This window comes from Pleurodeles waltl, chromosome 2_1 (assembly GCF_031143425.1).
Source record: "Pleurodeles waltl isolate 20211129_DDA chromosome 2_1, aPleWal1.hap1.20221129, whole genome shotgun sequence".
NCBI lineage: Eukaryota > Metazoa > Chordata > Amphibia > Caudata > Salamandridae > Pleurodeles > Pleurodeles waltl.
The window spans coordinates 550,378,858-550,398,876 of NC_090438.1; positions in this window are offsets into that span (position 1 = coordinate 550,378,858).

The window sequence follows — 20,019 nt, forward strand, 5'->3', positions numbered from 1 at the left end:
AGGTGCAGTTGGTGTAGCAAACCCTCCTGCAGGAGTACGTGTCCCTTTTCCAGGATTGTATTGTAAGCAGATCAAACAAGACTGTACTACTCTCTTAGCTGTACTTGAAATTTCTGGATGCTCCCAAACTTAAGTAAGCAACTTCGTTATTGTTGAAGCTCCAACATGTGCCAGCCCATGTGCCATCTGAACCATAGGTTGTACAAAAGCTATAGGCAATTTCCATTTATGCATCTGCTTATTCCGCCAACAGCCCTCATCATCCAATTCTCCATCTTTAGACCATTTCTCACGTTCTTTCACAGAAGCAGATTTCTGTATATCTAATACGTCTTGTCTAGCATTATGCCAACGTTCAGCTTGTGACTTCACTACATACATAGAAGTAGTACTTCGCTGTATCGCAGTCTCATGTGCTACACGGTCTGCAAGAGCATTACCTTGCCCTATCTTATCGGTCACTTTCTTATGTGCACTACATTTCACAATAGCTAGTTTATTTGGATATGTCAATGCAGTCAAGAGGTTATGCACTAATTCTCCGTGCATTATCTGCATCCCGTGGGATGTGAGAAAACCTCTCTCCTTCCAAAGCAAACCAAAATCATGAGCCACTCCAAAAGCATAGCGGCTGTCTGTGTAAATGTTCACACTTAAATCAGTACTAAGCTCACATGCTCGTGTCAAAGCTATTAGTTCAGCTGCTTGAGCTGACTTCTGTGGTATACGAGCTGTCTCCACTACCGTGTGTATTGTGGTGATTGCATATGCAGCTGAGGTCGTACCATCTGGCAACTTCAAACAAGACCCATCAACCCACAGTTCCCCGTCTACATCTAAAAGGGGCGTATCTTGTAAATCAACACGACCCTTTGTCTGTTCTTCGGTAAGGAATATACAATCATGTGTTTCTTGTGACTGAGGCTGAGTCACCGGATATGGCAACAAAGTAGCTGGTTTTAGTGTCGCTCATCTCTTCAGTGTAATGTGAGGAGCCAACAATGTCAACTCATAACCTGTCATACGGGCGCTAGTTAAATGTTGTGTCTTTGTTTGATTTAAAAGAGCATCAACCGCATGGGGTACTAGCACCAACAGCTTATGTGACAAAACTATCCCTTCACTCTGACGTATTGAGACAGCTGTTGCGGCAACTGAACGAAAACACCCAGGCAACGCTCGAGCGACAGTATCAAGTACTGCTGAAAAATATGCACAGGGACGCTGCTTATTGCCATGTGTCTGTACTAAAACTGACAATGCACATCCATCTTTCTCGTGTACGTAAAGTGCAAAAGGCTTCATGTAATCTGGAGTACCTAACACTGGTGCAGAACAAAGGGCTTGTCGCAGCTGCCGGAAAGCAGTCTCACATTCATCTGTCCATGGAAGGGGCATTGGAGTATTTTTAGTCAAAAGTGATAGCAAAGGTTTGCAATGTGTGAAAACCCTAATATCCATTGCCTACAAGAAGAAGTAAGACCAAGGAATGCACGAACATCTTTCTGAGTAGAAGGTACTGGTGTGTCTAAAATTGCTTGAATACGATCTGATGTAAGTGCACGGCCCTCCTTAGACAAAAGGTGACCTAAATAGGTTACCTTTGGTCTACAATATTGCAATTTCTTTTGTGACACTTTATGATGGTGTGAAGCAAGAAAAAAAAGTAATACAAAGTGCACTTTTCACATTGCTCCGGGGTATCAGCTGCCAACAAAATATCATCAACATATTGTATGAGAGCCACACCTTCAGGCAAAACAAAAGAATCAAGGTGTCCAAAGTCATAGTACAAGAACTAATTGCTCCCTCAACTTCCTCATAAAAGGCGGCTGGATTTTTCCACGGGTCAGGTAATGCTGTTTTAAGTGCCATTACATCTGCCCTATTCCAAGGAGTATACACCCAATTATAAATAAAATAACCCTTAGCATCAACAGAAGTTTTATCATCATTTGTACCCAATCCTTTAGGAGGAACATACAAAGGCGCGGCCTCCCGCATTGGTTTCGCGTGAACTATCATAGTCTTATCTGTTTCAAAGATGGAAGCTTGCGCCCCTTCGGTCTGAGATGCTCGTGCGAATGCGTCTGCAGCCCTTTTCTCTTCTTGCAAACGGAATGCCACAATACGTAATTTCATTAAACGCCTGATTGCATCAGCCACCTGGGAGAAAACAAAAAGACCATCATGCATTTGCTTATGATCAGCTGCTACATCATCGGGCTCTAACTCATCAGAATATTTCCGATATAGTTCAATAACTTCTGAGCCAAATGCCTCAGTAAAATATAGCTGCTCCTTTTCCGTCCACCCTTTCATGTTGTCTAAAAGTTCAGAAGCAGAAACAACGCTACGAATTGTTTTACGAGCAATAGATCTAAGCTCAGACGCACGGTCAGCAGGCAGCATAGAGCGACTGTCCCGCATCTTCTGTTGCTCCGAACTGGAGACTTTAGGTAACTCATGAGGGGCAGAAGGGATGACATACGGAGGTGGAGGGCGATCTAGTAAGAATAAATCATCATGCGGTTTATTAAGGATAGGATGGAGAGGTTGCCTAACAGTGTATTGCCAGTTACCTGTAGCTTACGTTCTTTCTCTTCTAGCTTCTTTAAGTCATTTATTTATTTCTTTCTCATTTCCAATGCTTTCACATATACATTCTTCCGCTGCTCTTTCTCAAGCAAGGCTTGCTCACTCTTCACTCGTCCACGCGCTTCTTTCTCCCACGTTCGTACACAGTCAAACATATCTTGCCTAGACTTTCGCTTACACATACATTGTTCCACATACTCAATCTTTCGCAAATCAAATGACCCATGCATAGGCCAACGTAACTCAGGATCCGCGCAGGTGTATTTATTCCATAATGCGCTGTACATTATAGAAGAAAGACCATGTTTAACATACATATCTCTATTTGGCGTCCCCTCTGGGGGTGCCGGTTGCGATTCTTCCAGTCTCAAATTGGTACCATTACAAAAGCAACACATCCTACGACGTGCGCTAAAAACAGGCATGCCAAAAATAGTGCAGAATATGCAATATTATAATCAAAGTAGCACTTACGGTGCCGTTCAAATCAAAATTAAATTGGAGAAAATTCTCCTCATTACCTGCCTATATAAATTGCAATTTATATATCAAATCCAAAGAATACAAATTGACTAGTTACCCAAATCACGAAAGCCACAGTAAGTAGTGCTAAACTACATTACCAAACACAGGCATCAAAACCCACAGCAAGTGCCGTAAAACGGCTCTTACCAATCACAGGGTGTCCAGGTTCCAACTGCCAAGTTCTAAAATCGACCAAATGGTCACTGCATGATGAATGAACAAAAAGGATCTCAGTCGAGGACCGGCGCCACCTGGATGGTCAAATCAGAAAGAAGGGAAAAACGCTGTGGTTGCCAAGACTCGGGTCTCCTCAGGCATTGATCGTCCGCAGCGAGATTCCAATCCTTCGTCGCGACCAATCCGTTGGGCATCCGAGTCGCCGATGAGTCCCTGTTCGGGTGCCAATTTGTTGAAGTAAGCCTCAGCAAGGCCTACTAGTGCAAGGGGTTCACCTTTCTCTGCACAAAGTCCTCAGACCATGTAGGAAGAAGTTGGCACAGAAACTGGAATAAAAGACAAAAGTTTATTAACCTCATGAGGTGGTACTACAGTTCAGACAGCACCCTTGGGTAATGTCTGAAGTAGCACACTGAACTGAGAGAGCATGGTCCTTTTTTACCCACACAGGGGCTAAAAGGAGATGGTACAATTATGGAAACAAGACTTGTATACATGTAAGGTCATGTGGAAAATGCACAGTCGACAGGTAGGAGGAGCTAACAGTTTCCAAGGACTAACAGCTGCAGACCTTACTGAGCATGTGCGAAAGTAAGAGATGCTAAATATAACTTATCACTAGGCAGATTTCAAGAGCAGTTAACAGAAAGGTAGGACAGAGCACATGGCAGCATGTAGCAGAGAAAATGGCTGCCATGAATACAAAATGGATTCCGCAAAATGTTTACAATAGTAACTAAATACAAGATGTCTTCTGCTAATGCTTAATCTAATCACTGCTAAATTACAACAATGCCAGCACAGTTACCTCATATCCCCTTCTCCCACCTCACTGGTCAGGCAGCCGCCATTTCAGGGGGCCACATGGCATTAATAATAACTGTTTCACACCTATCTAGGCCTGGAAAACAAACAGTTACAGGCATATTGCCGATTAATAAATTTCTGCAAATAACATTTTATGATACCTCAGTGTTGGCTGACTATCTGCTCGCTGTTCTATCCCATGGGGCACGTCTGCTAGGGCAGGTGATGAGATGGCAGCATCCTCCGGTGTACAGTCCCCTGGTGGACCTGTCGACAATGGAAGAGAGACACATCATAGTCACATACAGACTTGATCGTGCAACAATCCAGGAACTGTGTGCCCCATTGGAGCCAGACCTGATGTCAGCTATCCGCCATCCCACAGGGATACCCTCTCTAGTGCAGGTCCTGTCAGTACTCCATTTCCTGGCAAGTGGTTCCTTTCAAACAACAGTGGCCTTTGCATCAGGGATGTCCCAGCCAATGTTCTCTAACGTGTTGTCTGCCCTGCTGAAACACATGCTCAGCTACATCATGTTCCCTCAGGTCGAGGATTTGCCCACAGTTAAAGGTGACTTCTATGCCCTGGGACATATCCCCAACATCATTGGTGCCATTGATGGGACACATGTGGCATTAGTACCCCCACGCAGGAGTGAACAGGTGTACAGAAACCGGAAGAGTTAACATTCGATGAATGTGCAGATGGTGTGTTTAGCAGACCAGTACATCTCCCATGTGAATGCCAAGTTTCCTGGCTCAGTGCATGACGCTTACATTTTGAGGAATAGCAGCATCCCTTATGTGATGGGGCAACTCCAGAGGCACCGTGTGTGGCTAATAGGTGAGGCCAAGGACCCAATACATTGTGAATAGGTGTGTGGGTATGGGGTTGTCCCTAAGGGTTAGTGTGTGTCAAACAGTTGTCCCTCGATATTTGCAGGTGACTCTGGTTACCCCAACCTGCCATGGCTACTGATCCCAGTGAGGAATCCCAGGACTAGGGCAGAGGAACGCTACAATGAGGCACATGGGCAAACTAGGAGGGTGATCGAACAAACCTTTGGCCTCCTAAAGGCCATATTCCGGTGCCTCCATATGCAGGTGGTTCCCTATACTACTCACCAAAGAAGGTGTGCCAGATCATCGTGGCCTGCTGTATACTGCACAACCTGGCTTTGCGACAGCAGGTGCCTTTTCTGCAGGAGGATGGGCCAGCTGGTGGTCTTGTGGCAGCTGTGGAGCCTGTGGACAGTGAAGAAGAGGAGGCAGAAGAAGAGGATATCGACAACCGAAACAACATAATCATGCAATACTTCCAGTGAGACACAGGTAAGATGTCACTGCCTCCCACATCTCATACTATTGTTGGAGCTAGCATAAGTCTGTCATTTTCACTCAGTGTATGGACCCTGACTTGTCACTTTGCCTTTTCATTTCACAGATGTGGGTCCCACTTTGTGCCCTCTGCTATATTTCCTCCTGGCCTACAGTTGTGTTACATCGGTATGTGCACAAGTAAATTGACATTGCTATATTCCATGGTTATTGCAATTACACATTTGTGAACGCACAGACTGACTCCAGATTGTTTTGTGATTGAAGTGTGTTTATTTCTGTGCTAATGAGTGGAGGGGGTTGTAAAATGGGCTGGAGTGATGGTGGAGGAATGTCCATGGCAGAGTCCAGTCTATTTGTTTCACATGTGCATTGTCCAAAGGGGCATAGGAAGTGGAGCAATGGCAGTTTAAGGATAGACAGGGTGACAAAGTGGGACAGAAGCGTGATATTCAGGGGGGTCTCATTTCCTGGTGGGGGTCTTGGCAATGTTCTCTGTCTTGTTCCTGGATCTCAGGGACCGTTTGCGTGGTGGTTCTCCATCTGCAGGGGGTGGGGTGCTGGTGTCGTGTTCCTGTGGCGGTGCCTCCTGTCCACTAGCGCCAGTGGAGGTGGAGGGCTGTTTATCGTCCAGGCTAGTGTCAGGGGCCCCTTGTTGTGTCACTGTGTCCCTCCTGGTGTTGACAAGATATTGCAGTACCCCTGCAATGGTGACCAGGTGTTGTTAATGGAATTCAAGTCCTCCCTGATCCCAAGGTAGTGTTCCTCCTGCAGGCGCTGGGTCTCCTGAAACTTGGCCAGTACTGTTGCCGTCGTCTCCTGGGAATGATAGTAAGCTCCCATGATGTTGGAGAGGGCCTCATGGAGAGTGGGTTCCCTGGGCCTGTCCTACCCCTGTCGCACAGCAGTCCTCCCAGCTTCCCTGTTGTCCTGTGCCTCTGTCCCCTGAACCGTGTGCCCACTGCCACTGCCCCCAGGTCCCTGATAGTCCTGTGTTAGTGGGGTTGCCTGGGTTCCCTGAAGTGGTGGACACACTGCTGATTGACGTGCCCTGTGGACAGAGGGATGGGCCCGCTGGGTGGGTGCTGTGCTGGTGTTTCCTGAGGGGGAGGCTCTGTGGAGGCTTGTGACTGTGTCATGGGAACCGACTGTCCTGAGGTCCCTGATGGGCCGGGCTAGTCACCTTGATCCAGTTGTGCAGAGCTGCTGTCATCACTGTGGGTCTCTTCTGTGGGGGGACTGGATATGTCTGGCACCTCCTGTCCGGTGACGTTGGGTAGAGGTCCTGTAGGGGTGTAAAGGCATGATTATTGCATCTGTGTGTGCCATCGTGTGCAATGGGGGAGTGACCCTCTACTCAAGTGCTTGCATTCTTGGCTTGGTTCTTGTGTGATAGTTGGTTTGGGGTCTGTGTGGATATCTGTACTGGACATGCTTTGGTGATTGGTGTCCATGCATTGGTGTTACATGCAGGGCTTGTTTTTGGGGTGTGTGGGTTGTGTTGGTGGGGTATCTGTGGGTTGTTGGGGTGATGGGTGTGAGGGTAAGGGTGGGGTATGTGATAACATGCAGGTAGGGTGGGGGAGAAAGTAGTAAAGATTTGCCTTACCAGAGTCCACTCCTCCTGCTACGCCTGCGAGGCCCTCAGGATGCAGTATTGCCAAGACTTGCTCCTCCCATGTTGTTAGTTGTTGGCGGTCCACCGCCAGTCCTCTGTACTGCAATCTGGTGTCTGGAGACCACAGAACACACCTTCCCCCAGAGGTCGTTCCACCTCTTACTGATGTCATCCCTAGTTCTTGGATGCTGTCCCACTGCGTTGACCCTGTCGACAATTCTCTGCCATAGCTCCATCTTCCCTGCAATGGAGGTGTGCTGCACCTGTGATCCAAATAGCTGTGGCTCTATCCGGACGATTTCCTCCACCATGACCCTGAGCTCCTCCTGAGAGAACCTGGGGTGTCGTCGGGGTGCCATGATGTGGTGTGGGTTATGTGTGAGGTGGTGTGTGTTGTGATGTGTGAGGGGATGTGTTGGTGTGTGTTCTTTGAGGTGCGTGGATGTTGTGTAAGTGATGGTGTTGTGTGTCTGTGGATGTTGGTGTTATTTTAGGGAGTGTCTCTCTGGCCTGCTTTCAAATTTCTGGTAGTAAGGGTTTGTGGGTAATGTGGGTGAGTGTTTTATATTGGATTGGGTGTGTGGGTGTGGTGTGTGTATGTGTATCAGGTGTGTGTATTTCGAATTGTCCAATGAGGTGGTGTTTTGTATATGTGTGTGTATTTTGAGCGCAGCGGTGTGTACCGCCAATGGTTTACTGCGGTTGAAAGTCTGCCACGTTGATTTGTGGGTCGTGATAGTGTGGGAGTATTCTTGTTGGCGTGACGGTGTTGGTTTGGTTATCGCCAGTTTATCACTGACCTTTGGTGTGGCGGACTTGTGTGGGTGTCTGTATTGTGGCAGATTCCGAGCTGTGGGTCGTAATACCTGTAGTGGAATTCCACGGCCGCAGCGGTATGTTGACGGTCTTCTACACGGCGGTAAGCGGGATTTACCGCCAGGGTTGTAATGAGGGCCATTGTCTCTGAGTTAAGCCTGCCTGCTCGTGCCAAGCTACCAAAGGGGTGAGCGGGGGTTAACTGAGTGTGATTCTGCTTTACCCTGACAAGAGTGAGGGCCCTTGCTTGGACAGGAAGCATCCTGACTGTAAACCGAAGACCCAATTTCAAACAGGTTGCATATGGCTTGAATGTTACAAGGTCATTTTTCTAATGCCGTATTGTTTGATTGAAAACTTAAACAAGCTAATCCAAAGGAATTGTGAGGAGCCTTTTATCAGTGTTTTCTCTCTCATTCCATTTTGCCTCTACTCCCTGTATGGGTTGCCGTGTTTATGTTACAATTAAAAATCATGGTCACTCCTGTAGGCCAGTAATGACAATCGATCAACTACGACACTCGAGTTCTCCCCCTCCACTTCATGCTTTGCACCTTCTTCATGGGTTCATCAAATTCTTAGTTGCTTCTCTCCTACATTGTTTGTACACCATCCTTCAGTGTTATGAAGTCAGCAAGGCACAATTATGACTCGTAATTGCAGCATTTGAGGCACTACAACTCAGCTCTACCACTTTCAGCTACCCAACGGGAGGAATACAATGGCAGGTTTTACCTCAAGTAGAGCGGTCCACCATACCTATGTTGCTAGAAGACTGCTTAAAGATTCTTTACTGATTGGTGCCTAATCTAAAAGCATGAATGTTCAGTAATAGAAAACATCTCTGTGGGCAATATTCTGCTGATACAGAAGCTCTGGAACTTCACTATGGCTCTGTGGCTCCACTACAAATGGAGCTGGGTGATCTAAAAGCCTACAATGGCAATGCACCCTCAACCTACACCGCAGTCATCTCAGGCACAAATGAGGAGCAACCTGTTATGAACAGACACAGCCCAGGAGACACCAACGTAACAGAGCACCAGCTGTCAATTAATTACCAGAGCCAAATACTGGAGCTCAGGGCTGAATTTTTGGAGCACTTAGAAAGTTGGAGGAATGTTGGAAGAAATCCTGGGAGAACGCTGGAAATGCCAAGGATACTGATGATGAAGCTGTTGGTTTAAGGGCCAATGTGAAGGGCTCACGCAGGAGGGGTGATAGGAGGCCAGCAAAAAGGCAGAGCTTTGGAAGGCCTTATTGTCCAGCACATTGAGAGGCTCTATACAATTTCAGGAATATGAACATATTGAGAGACACAAAGATGGTCCTCACATGGTTTATTTTATAGAATAAAGTGAGCAACCTCACGGCCACTGCCTCTTTGCTAATGTTTACAGCAGCAGAGGCACTGTGTGTCTGACGATACACCAATATGATTGCACTTGCCTCTCCTGCAGCACCTCTGTGACATGCAATGTGCCTTAAACAAGTATAACATAGGCTGTATGTGCCACACAGCATGATCTACCTGTGAACAGGCAGATGTTTGGATCCAGGTTTCATGTCCACTAACTTACTTAAATGGACCAGTGTGCATGGCAGAGATAGCCAATGAATATGGCCACAGCCATTTTTTGGCCAGAATTGACCAACTAATTGGAGTTGACAATGACTACTTCAATCTTTGTTTTAACTTTTTAACTTGCCTATAGGACTGCAGACTGTATACTGGAGTACCATTGAATCTTACTCCTTATTCTCGGTGGCCCACCTTTTCTTTCCATGTACAACACTCGTTGCGAGCTGGAGATGCCTGGCTCCAATTTTAGCAGCACAATCTTGGAAGGGGATTTTAGGCATTCCATCTATATTTATGGTTTAGTTGTTGTCATTCTTATTTTAATTACATTTGATTTCCACGAAAAGTTGCTTCAAAAAGAGCATTTGAATGCAGGTTGGAGGTGTTGCACTCCAGATTGCTATTTACATTGTCAATTCTAATTTTTAGCCGATGCGATGTGTCACAGCCTAGCCATGGCCCTTTTGCATGGAGTGCTTTTTAAACTGCACAGCAGTACGTCAGCGCAGCTCTTAACTAATCTTTTGGGCTGTAGACTGTATTATGACGTGCTTTTTAGATCTCGCTCCTTACAGTTGGATGCGTGTCTTTTCTTTTCTTGTACAACCCTTGTTGCTGGCTGGAGGTGCATGGCTTTTTATTTTAGTAGCATCGTGTTCAAACACAATCTTAGGCATTCTATTTATGTTTGTGGTTTGTTTTTCTCACTATTATTTTAATTAAATAAGGAGAACTCCTCAGGGAAGCCTTTGAATGCAAGTTATTTACTTTCTCCATTTTGATTTTCAGCTACTGCAATGCGTCACGGCCTAGCAATGCCCCTTTTGCATGGCAGGCTTTTAAAGTCAAACAGCAGCGCACCCAAAAAGCAGCTGGGCGCAGCAGGTATGCCGGTGGTGCACTGGAGGCACTCCAAAAGTAAGCTATCTATGCCTGGACTAAAACCCTTAGATCTCCTATGCCAGATGAGGACACACGTATCACTTACTCATGTGAGTATCTTCTGAATCATCGGGAGAGTGGCATTGTCAGTCCATGCCCCCACTGAATCTGGAGGCCTTCGATTTCAGTCGCGAACTTAGTTGTACATTATGTCGCTACCATCCTTGCTTTGAACTTCCCAAAACTGCAAATCCTTAGGCTCCCCTGGATGCTCATGAATTAGGGTGGTTTGCTAAAGTGACTGAGATGTCTGCTAACAAGTTAGTTGTCAATGTGCATTCCCTTGTTAAGAATAAAATTGAATTTTCAGGTTTTAGCCAGTTTTATAATTCCGACTGCGTTTTTGTAACAGAAACATGGGTTCGTGATTTTTTGGATTAAGATTTAGCAGAGGCACTACCTGCAGGATATAGTATTTTTTGTCAGGATTGCAGGAACAATCTGGGCAGGGTTCTGGCGGGAGTATTTCACGGTAAATTTCAGTGTACTATCATTCCGCTTACCTATCGTGTGCAAAAGACCATTACTTTCGATTTGAAAACTCATTATGCCTTCTCAGGCCTACTTATTTATCACCCACCTAGACTAAGGGTAAGCTTTATTTACCTTCTTGGCACATTATTAGAATCTTTTGTTTACAAATCAAATTTACTATTCTGGGGGACTTTAATTTTCTTCTGGAAATGTCCTCGTGTTCTGATACTCACTTTGTATTCGACATTATGAATAGCTTTGATCTTCTGCAATCTGTAAATTTACCTACTCCCTCTCTCATTTAGGTTGGCAAAGTGCTCCCCCTTACCTATGACCCTAATCTTATTGTTTTTTCTTAATATGCCTTCTCTTTGAACTTTCAAAATGTTCCTGCTTTGAGGACTACAATTAGGAATTGGGAAAACGTGGTAGTGAACATATTTAATCCAGCCTTAATGACTACTACTTATATTTCCCATTTCGATTCTGATTGCTGCAAACCATCTGCCCCCTGGTTCTCAGACTATCCTAGATTGCTGAAACTATTGTGTCACTGGCAAGAATAGTAATGGCATTTAGCATATGATCCATAGGTAAAAACAAATTATAGGTCCTTAATTTGTGATTATAAACACACTATTTTTTAGGACACATCTCAATATTGTATCACTAAAATCAATAACATCCAAAATCCTTTTTAGGAACTTCTTAAAATAGTTAATATGATTTCAGGTCCCCAAAATCCGGTTAACAATAATTTATCACAATTGTTTTGTGTTAAACTGGCTGTATTCTTTTGAACCAAAATTTGCAGCATTTTCTCATAATTTACCAACACACATGAATTTGTGCAATTGGATATTGTCCCTAATTCATCTGAGGCAGTACATATTACAATGTTGTCTTCTTTCTCCCCTCTTTCTACTTCTCAAGTGAAATTATTCATTCTGAACATTAAGAGTCTCATTACAAGTTTGGCGGTCTGACCACCTGGCAGAGAAGAGTGCCAAATTATGAATTCAGCTGTGATGCACACAGGAGACTGCCACACCCCCGCCGGCACCGCCAGTTCAGTCAGACCAACACAAACGATTGGAGCAACCACCAGCCGGGCAGAGACCATGTATCCGCCGGACTCATTACAAAGTTGCACAATGCCAGTATTTCCGCCACGGTCGGACAACCATGGAACACCATCGGAAAGAAAAGGATTCGCTCACCTCCAGGAAGCCATACTTGTCCGTAGCCACCATGGTACCACAACTAGACATCATCCTGCTGCTCCTGCTTGCAGAAAGACAATTGGATCACCGTCGAAGAGGAAAACAACAACCATAAGTACACACACTCACCTCTTACATATGTAAAATGAATGAAGTTGAACTGAAACATAACATACCATAGGGATGCAGGTGCGAAGGCTATACTCACACCTAACAGTACAGTGACACACTCACACGCAGCAACAATGGACCCATACATAGACAACACACACACTGCAGCCAGCACACAAACACAAACCACACATTAAGAACACACAGTTATGCATGTCACCACAGCACAGGCCCAGCCTAAGAAATACAAATAAAACATACGAGCTTGTAACAACAACACCACAACTGCAATATAAACACATGTCAAACACTCACTACACACATTGGCCCAGGACTTCACACACATACAACACAATGTACAACCATCTGTGATGGAACACACACAATTACACCATCAGACAACCTAGCAATCGATACACACATCACACATACAGTACACAAAACCTATCATGCCATGCACAATACACGCAGACTCAAACAGTTTAAACACACAAAGGCACACAGCACTACAACAAACACCTATCATCACTAACACAACACACCACCATGACAACAACATTTCCGCTATGTACCCATCACACAAAACACACCCTATCCCTGGAGGATAAAAGCACTGCACACAACCTCACAAACTGCTCAGACAATACCGGAATCGTCAAGCAGCATACACACACACACACACACACTGGCACACAACCTCTGTCAGCTAGGAACAACTCAAACCTAGGAAAGGAAATGCAGGACAAAGATGTAACCAAAAAAACAACAACTGGTTGGTTAAATGTATGTAATTAATAGGGATTAAAATATGTTTGGACAAGGCCATAGGCTAGTCCATTGTCCATAACAAAAAAGCACCTATGGCACTAAATGGTGCCTCTACTGGGCTCCTGTCTGTCAGTACCCTCCACAGGTAGGGGCGTCATGGGGGCAGGCAGGCACCTAGGCATTCATGAGGGTAGTGGGTGAGGAGGCGTTTGGGTTTAGGCTTGGGAGGGGGGTTGGGTTTAGGCTTGGGATGGCCTTGGATAGGGAAACAGTTCTTTTAGAGGTGTCATGGGGGGAGTAGGGAAAAAGTCAAACTCATAAAGGAAAATCTTTTTAGACACATGGGGATGGTCATCAGAAGTCAGTTTGGGTGTTGAGGGAGAGGGTGTGGTTGTTTGGCGTTTAGGTGTGTATGTCTTGGGTGAGTGTTTGTGTGAGGTATGCTTCTGGGTGATGGGTGTCTGTTGGGTGTGTGAGTGGGGGCGTTTATGTGTCTTGGGCTGAGGGTGGTGGAGCAACAGGGGATGCTTTGATGGGTGTGTGGCTGTCTGTTTGGGTGGTGGCTGAAGGTATGGTGGATGTGCAGCAGGTAGGCTTACCAGTGGTTGTGGTGTCTGCAGGTGTGGTGACTTGGGTGGATGTCTGAGGGTCTGCTGGGCTGCTGTCTGCAGGCAGGATAGGTGTGGTGGATGGATCTGTGAATGTTGATGTGGTGTCTGCAGGTGTGTCAAGTGTTGTGCCTGTGATGCTGGGGGTGGTGGGAGTGTCCGGGTAGGTTGTGACTGTTTCTGTGCCTGCAGGTGGATGTTGTCTGTGTGTGTGCCGGTGGTGTGTTTTGTGGTGCTTCTGTTTGTCTGGTTTACCCTTGGATGTTGACATGGCTAAATCTCTCTCTCTGTTTGTGTGCTTTGGCTGGGTCGGGGAAGGGGGAATCAGACTGGGAAGAGGAATATGGAGGGGGAATGGTAGACAAGGGGTGACTGGCTGCTGTCAGTATGGAAGCCAGAGCCTGAAAAGATCTCTGTAGGCCAGCCAGTGCACCATGAATGCCCTCCAGGAACGCATTGCTCTTTTGTATTTGAGTTGCCAGTCCCTGGATGGCATTCACGATGGTCGACTGACCTACAGAGATCCACCTCAGGAGGACAATAGCCTCCTCACTGAGGGCAACAGGGCTAATAGGGGTGGGGGCAGAGGTGCCTGTGGCAAAGGAGATGCCCACCATCTTGGGTGGGCAGGCAAGGCCAACTGGGTGGGGAGCTACAGGGAGGGCAGTGATAGAATGAGGGGTGGTAGACAGAGATGGTGTTGGGACAGATGGGTCAGCCACCACTAGGGAGTGGCCACTGGAGAAGAGTTCTGAAGAAGATGCAGTTGATCCGGTCTTCCTTGGGCACTCCCCTCGCCCTTCGGGCCACTGGTTCTCTCGGTGTCGGTGGTGTCGTGACTGGAGGTCCAGTGTGTAGGAGGCTGGCCTGGCTTATAGTGGGTACCTGACGGTACTTACACCTTGTGTCAGGTCCAGTTATCCCTTATTAGTAGATTAGTAGTGTTCTAGAATCTTAGGCTGATAGAGATAGCTATAGCAGAGCAGCTTAGGCTGAACTAGGAGACATGCAAAGCTCCTACTATACCACTTATATCATATAGAACTATATCATAAGAATCACAATACTCAGAGTTACTAAAAATAAAGGTACTTTATTTTAGTGACAATGTGCCACAAATATCTCAGAGGATATACTCCGTTAGGAGGTAAGTAAAGTACACAAAATATACACACAAACCAAAATCAGGTAAGTAAACAGTTAGAAAAGTAGTGCAAACACTGTAGAAAACAATAGGATGCAATAGGCCTAGGGGCAACACAAACCATATACTAAGAAAGTGAAATGCGAACCACAAATGGACCCCTAGGCTAATGTAGTGTGTAGAGGGTTGCTGGGAGTGTAAGAAAACACTAAGGGTGTCCAAGATACTCCACCCCAAGACCCTGAAAAGTAGGAGTAATGTGACACTACTTCCCCAGAAAACACACTAAACTCGTGATAGGAGATTCTACAAAGACCACAACAGACTGCAAAGCACTGAAGACGGATTCCTTTACCCGAGGACCTGTGAAGGAAGGAGACCTAGTCCAAGAGTCACAAAAGTATCCAGGGGGGGGCAGGAGCCCACTAAACCCGGATGAAGGTGCAAAATGGCTGCCTCCGGATGGAAGAAGCTGAAAATGTTGCAACAACAAAAGGTGCCAGGAACCTCTCATTTGTGTAGAAGATGTCCCATGGAGTGCTGGAGGATGCAGCATTGTTTCTTTGGAGAAAGACTGCAAACAAGCCTTGCTAGCTGCAAAGGTCGAGGTTGAAGAAAAAGGGTGCTGCCTGGGCCCAGGAAGGACCAGGAAGTCGCCACTTGGAAGAGGAGACAGAGGGGGCCCTCAGAACCACCAAGAGCCCATGCACAAGAAGGCAGCACCTGCAGAAGTACTTGAACACGGGTTCAAGAAAACTGAGCATGCCGGTTGTCTCAACACTACAAAAGAGGGTCCCACGAAGCCGTTGGTCAACTCAGCGAGTTGAGCAATGCAGGACGGGGTGCAGGGGACCTGGGCTAGGATGTGCACAAAGGATTCTTTGCAAAAGTGCACAGAAGCCCTAGCAGCTGCAGTTCACGCAGTACACAGGATTACTGTCTGGAGAGGGGAGGCAAGGACTTACCTCCTCCAAATTTGAACAGTTGGACCACTGGACAGTCTGGGTCACTTGGGTCCACCACCTGTGTTCCAGGGGCCACGCTCGTCAGGATGAGAGGGGTCCCAGAGTACCGGTGACGCTGAAGTTTGGTGCCTGCTGGAGCAGGGGGAAGATTCCGTCAACCCACAGGAGATTTCTTTGTGGCTTCCAGTGCAGTGTCATGGCAGACAGCCCCCAGAGCATGCACCACCAGCAAACAGTCGAGAAAGCCGGCAGGATTAGGTGCTACAATGTCGCTGGTAGTCTTCTTGCTACTTTGTTGCAGTTTTGCAGGCGTCCTGGAGCAGTCAGCGGTCAATCCTTGGCAGAAGTTGAAGAGGGGGATGCAGAGGAACTCTGGTGAATTCTTGCAAGTCGTTATCTGAGGAAAAGACCACAGGAGAGACCATAAATAGCCCTCAGAGGAGGATTGGCCACCTAGTGAGGTAAGCACCTATCAGGCGGCGTCTCTGACGTCACCTGCTGGCCACTCAGAACCCTCTTTTGTGCCCTCACACCTCTGGATTCAAGATTGCAGAGGTCTGGGACACACTGGAGGAGCTCTGGGCACAAACCTTGGGGTGGTGATGGACAGGGGATTGATCACTCCCCTTTCCTTTGTCCAGTTTCACACCAGAGCAGCGACTGGGGGTTCCCTGAACCGGTGTAGACTGGCTTATGCAAGGAGGGCACCATCTGTGCCCATCAAAGCATTTCCAGAGGCTAGGAGAGGCTACTCCTCCCAGCCCTTAACATCTATTTCCAAAGGGAGAGGGTGTAACACCCGCTCTGAGAGGAAATCCTTTGTTCTGCCTTCCTGGGACTTGGCTGCCCAGACCCCAGGAGGGCAAAACCCTGTCTGTGGGGGGGCAGCAGCAGTAGCTGCAGTGAAAACCCCAGAGAGCAGGTTTGGCAGTACCCAGGGTCCATAGTAGAGCCCCAGGGATGCATGGGATTGGCACCCCAATACCAGATTTGGCATGGGGGGACAATTCCATGATCTTAGACATGTTACATGGCCATATTCGGAGTTATCATTGTGAAGCTACATATAGGTATTGACCTATATGTAGTACACGTGTGTAATGGTGTCCCTGCACACACAAAGTCGGGGGAATTGCCCTGAACTATGTGGGGGCACCTTGGCTAGTGCCAGGGTGCCCTCACACTTAGTAACTTTGCACCTAACCTTCACTAAGGGAAGGTTAGACATATAGGTGACTTATAAGTTACTTAAGTGCAGTGTAAAATTGCTGTGAAATAACGTGTGCGTTATTTCACTCAGGCTGCAGTGGCAGTCCTGTGTAAGATTTGTTTGAGCCAATGGGTGGCTAAAGAAATGCAGCAGGCCAATGGGGATCTCCTGGACCCCCAATACCCTGGGTACCTATGTACCATATACTAGGGAATTATAAGAGGTGTTCCAGTGTGCCAATTAGAATTGGTGAAAATGGTCACTAGCCTATAGTGACAATGTTAAATGCAGAGAGAGCATAAGCACTGAGGTTCAGTTAGTCACTACACAGATACACACATTCAGGCCACAACTATGAGCACTGGGGACCTGGTTAGCAGGATCCCAGTGAGACAGGCAAAAACAAACTTACATACATGTGAAAAATGGGGGTAACATGCCAGGCAAGATGATACTTTCCTACACAACCCCACTCCAAACGAGGGACAATAAGGGTAACCTTGCCCAGATGAGTCTTCATTGTCTAAGTGGAAATATCAGGAGAGTCCATCTGCATTGGAGTGGGTACTCCCAGGTCTATGTTCCACTGCATAGTCCATTCCCTGTAGGGACATGGACCACCTCAACAATTTAGGGTTTTCACCTTTCATTTGTTTAAGCCATAATAGAGGTTTGTGGTCTGTCTGAACAATAAAGTGACTACCAAACAGGTATGGTCTCAACTTTTTCAGTGCCCAGACCACAGCAAAGGCCTCCCTCTCTATGGCAGACCAACGCTTTTCTCTAGGGGTCAACCTTCTGCTGATAAAAGCAACAGGTTGATCCTGACTCTCAGTGTTAGGCTTTGATAGAACTGCCCCTACCCCTAATTCAGAAGCATCAGTCTGGACTATGAATTTCTTGGAGTAACAACAGCTTTGTAGGACAGGTGCAGAGCACATGGCCTGTTTTAGCTCATCAAAAGCCTTTTGACAGGTAGCTGTCCACAATACCCTTTTAGGCATCTTTTTGCTGGTGAGGTCATTAAGAGGGGCTGCAATAGAGCCATATTTCTTAATGAACCTCCTATAGTATCCTGTGAGGCCTAGAAAGGCTCTCACCTGGGTTTGAGTTGTAGGGCGAGCCCATTCCATAATTGTCTGGATCTTCCCCTGCAGTGGTGCAATCTGTACCCCACGTACCAGGTGGCCCAGATAAACCACTTTCCCCTGCCCTATCTGGCACTTTGAAGCCTTGATAGTGAGGCCTGCCTTTTGCAGGGCCTCAAAACCTTCCTTAGGTGGACCAGGTGATCATCCCAGGTGGAGCTAAAGACAGCTGTATCATCTAGATATGCTGTACTAAAGGCTTCCAAATCTTGCAGGACTGTGTTCACCAACCTCTGAAAAGTGCCAGGTGCATTTTTCAAACCAAAGGGCATAACAGTGAACTGATAGTGCCCTCCAATGGTGGAAAATGCTGTTTTAGGTTCAGCATCTTCTGACAACTTAATCTACCAATACCCTGCAGTTAAGTCAAAAGTGCTTGGATACTTAGCAGAAGCCGGTGTATTTATTAGCTCATCTGCCCTGGGTATAGGGTGAGCATCAGTTTTGGTTACTTGATTGAGACCTCTATAGTCAACACAAAACCTCATTTCCTTTTTACCATCTTTACTATGAGGTTTGGGGACAAGCCCCACTGGGCTAGCCCACGGGCTTTCAGAAGGCTCAATCACTCCCAGATCCAACATTTTCTGTACCTCTTGTTTTATGCAATCCCTGACATGGTCAGGCTGCCTATAAATCTTACTTTTGACAGGTAAACTGTCTCCAGTGTCGATTGTGTGCTCACACCAGGTAGTTGTACCTCGGATCAGTGAGAAGAGGTCAGATAACTGGTCTAGGAGATTTATGCAGTTGTCCTTCTGCTCAGCAGTAAAGCAATCTGCAAGCACCACTCCCTCCACTAAGCCATCAGCTTCAGTGGTGGAGAAGAGGTCAGGGAGAGGGTCATTCTCTTCTTCCTGCCCCTCAACAGTTGCCATGAGCAGGGTTAAGTCAGCCCTGTCATAGTAAGGTTTCAGGCGATTGACATGGAGCGCCCTAAGGGGACTCCTGGCAGTGCCCAGGTCTACCAAAGAGGTGACCTCACCTTTCTTTTCAACAATGAGATAGGGTCCACTCCATTTGTCCTGGAGTGATCTTGGGGCCACAGGCTCCAACACCCACACCTTCTGTTCTGGGTGGTACTGAGTCAGGACAGCCTTCTGGTCATGCCATTGCTTTTGCAGCTCCTGGCTAGCCTGAAGCTTTTTACTGGCCGTTTTCATGTACTAAGCCATTCGGGATCGTAGGCCAAGTACATAGTCCACAATATCTTGCTTGGGAGCTTTTAAAGGTTGTTCTCAACCCTCCTTCACAAGAGCAAGGGGACCTCTTACAGGGTGCCCAAAGAGAAGTTCAAAGGGGCTAAAGCCCACTCCTTTTTGGGGTACCTCCCTCTAAGCAAAAAGGAGGCATGGCAACAGGCCATCCCATCTTCTCCTGAGTTTTTCAGGGAGTCCCATGATCATACCTTTGAGAGTTTTATTAAACCTCTCAACCAGACAATTTGTCTGTGGATGATAAGGAGTAGTGAACTTGTAAGTTACACCACACTCCTTCCACATAGCTTTGAGGTATGAAGACATGAAGTTATTACCTCTGTCTGATACCACTTCCTTAGGGAACTGCACTCTGGAAAAGATTCCCAGGAGGGCTTTTGCCACTGCAGTAGCTGTAGTGGTCCTTAAGGGTATAGCTTCAGGATACATAGTGGCATGGTCTACTACCACAAGGATAAACATATTGCCTGAAGCTGTTGGAGGGTCAAGGGGGCCAACTATGTCAACTCCTTCCCTCTCAAAGGGCACCCCAACCACTGGTAGTGGAATTAAGGGGGCCTTGGGTGTGCCACCAGTATTGCCACTGGCTTGGCAGGTCACACAGGAGCGACAAAAATCCTGAGTGTCCTCTGACATGTGAGGTCAGTGAAACAATGGACAAGTCTGTCCCAAGTTTTACTCTGGCCCAAATGCCCAGCCAAAGGAATATCATGTGCCAAGGTCAGAAGAAACTCCATATACTGCAAAG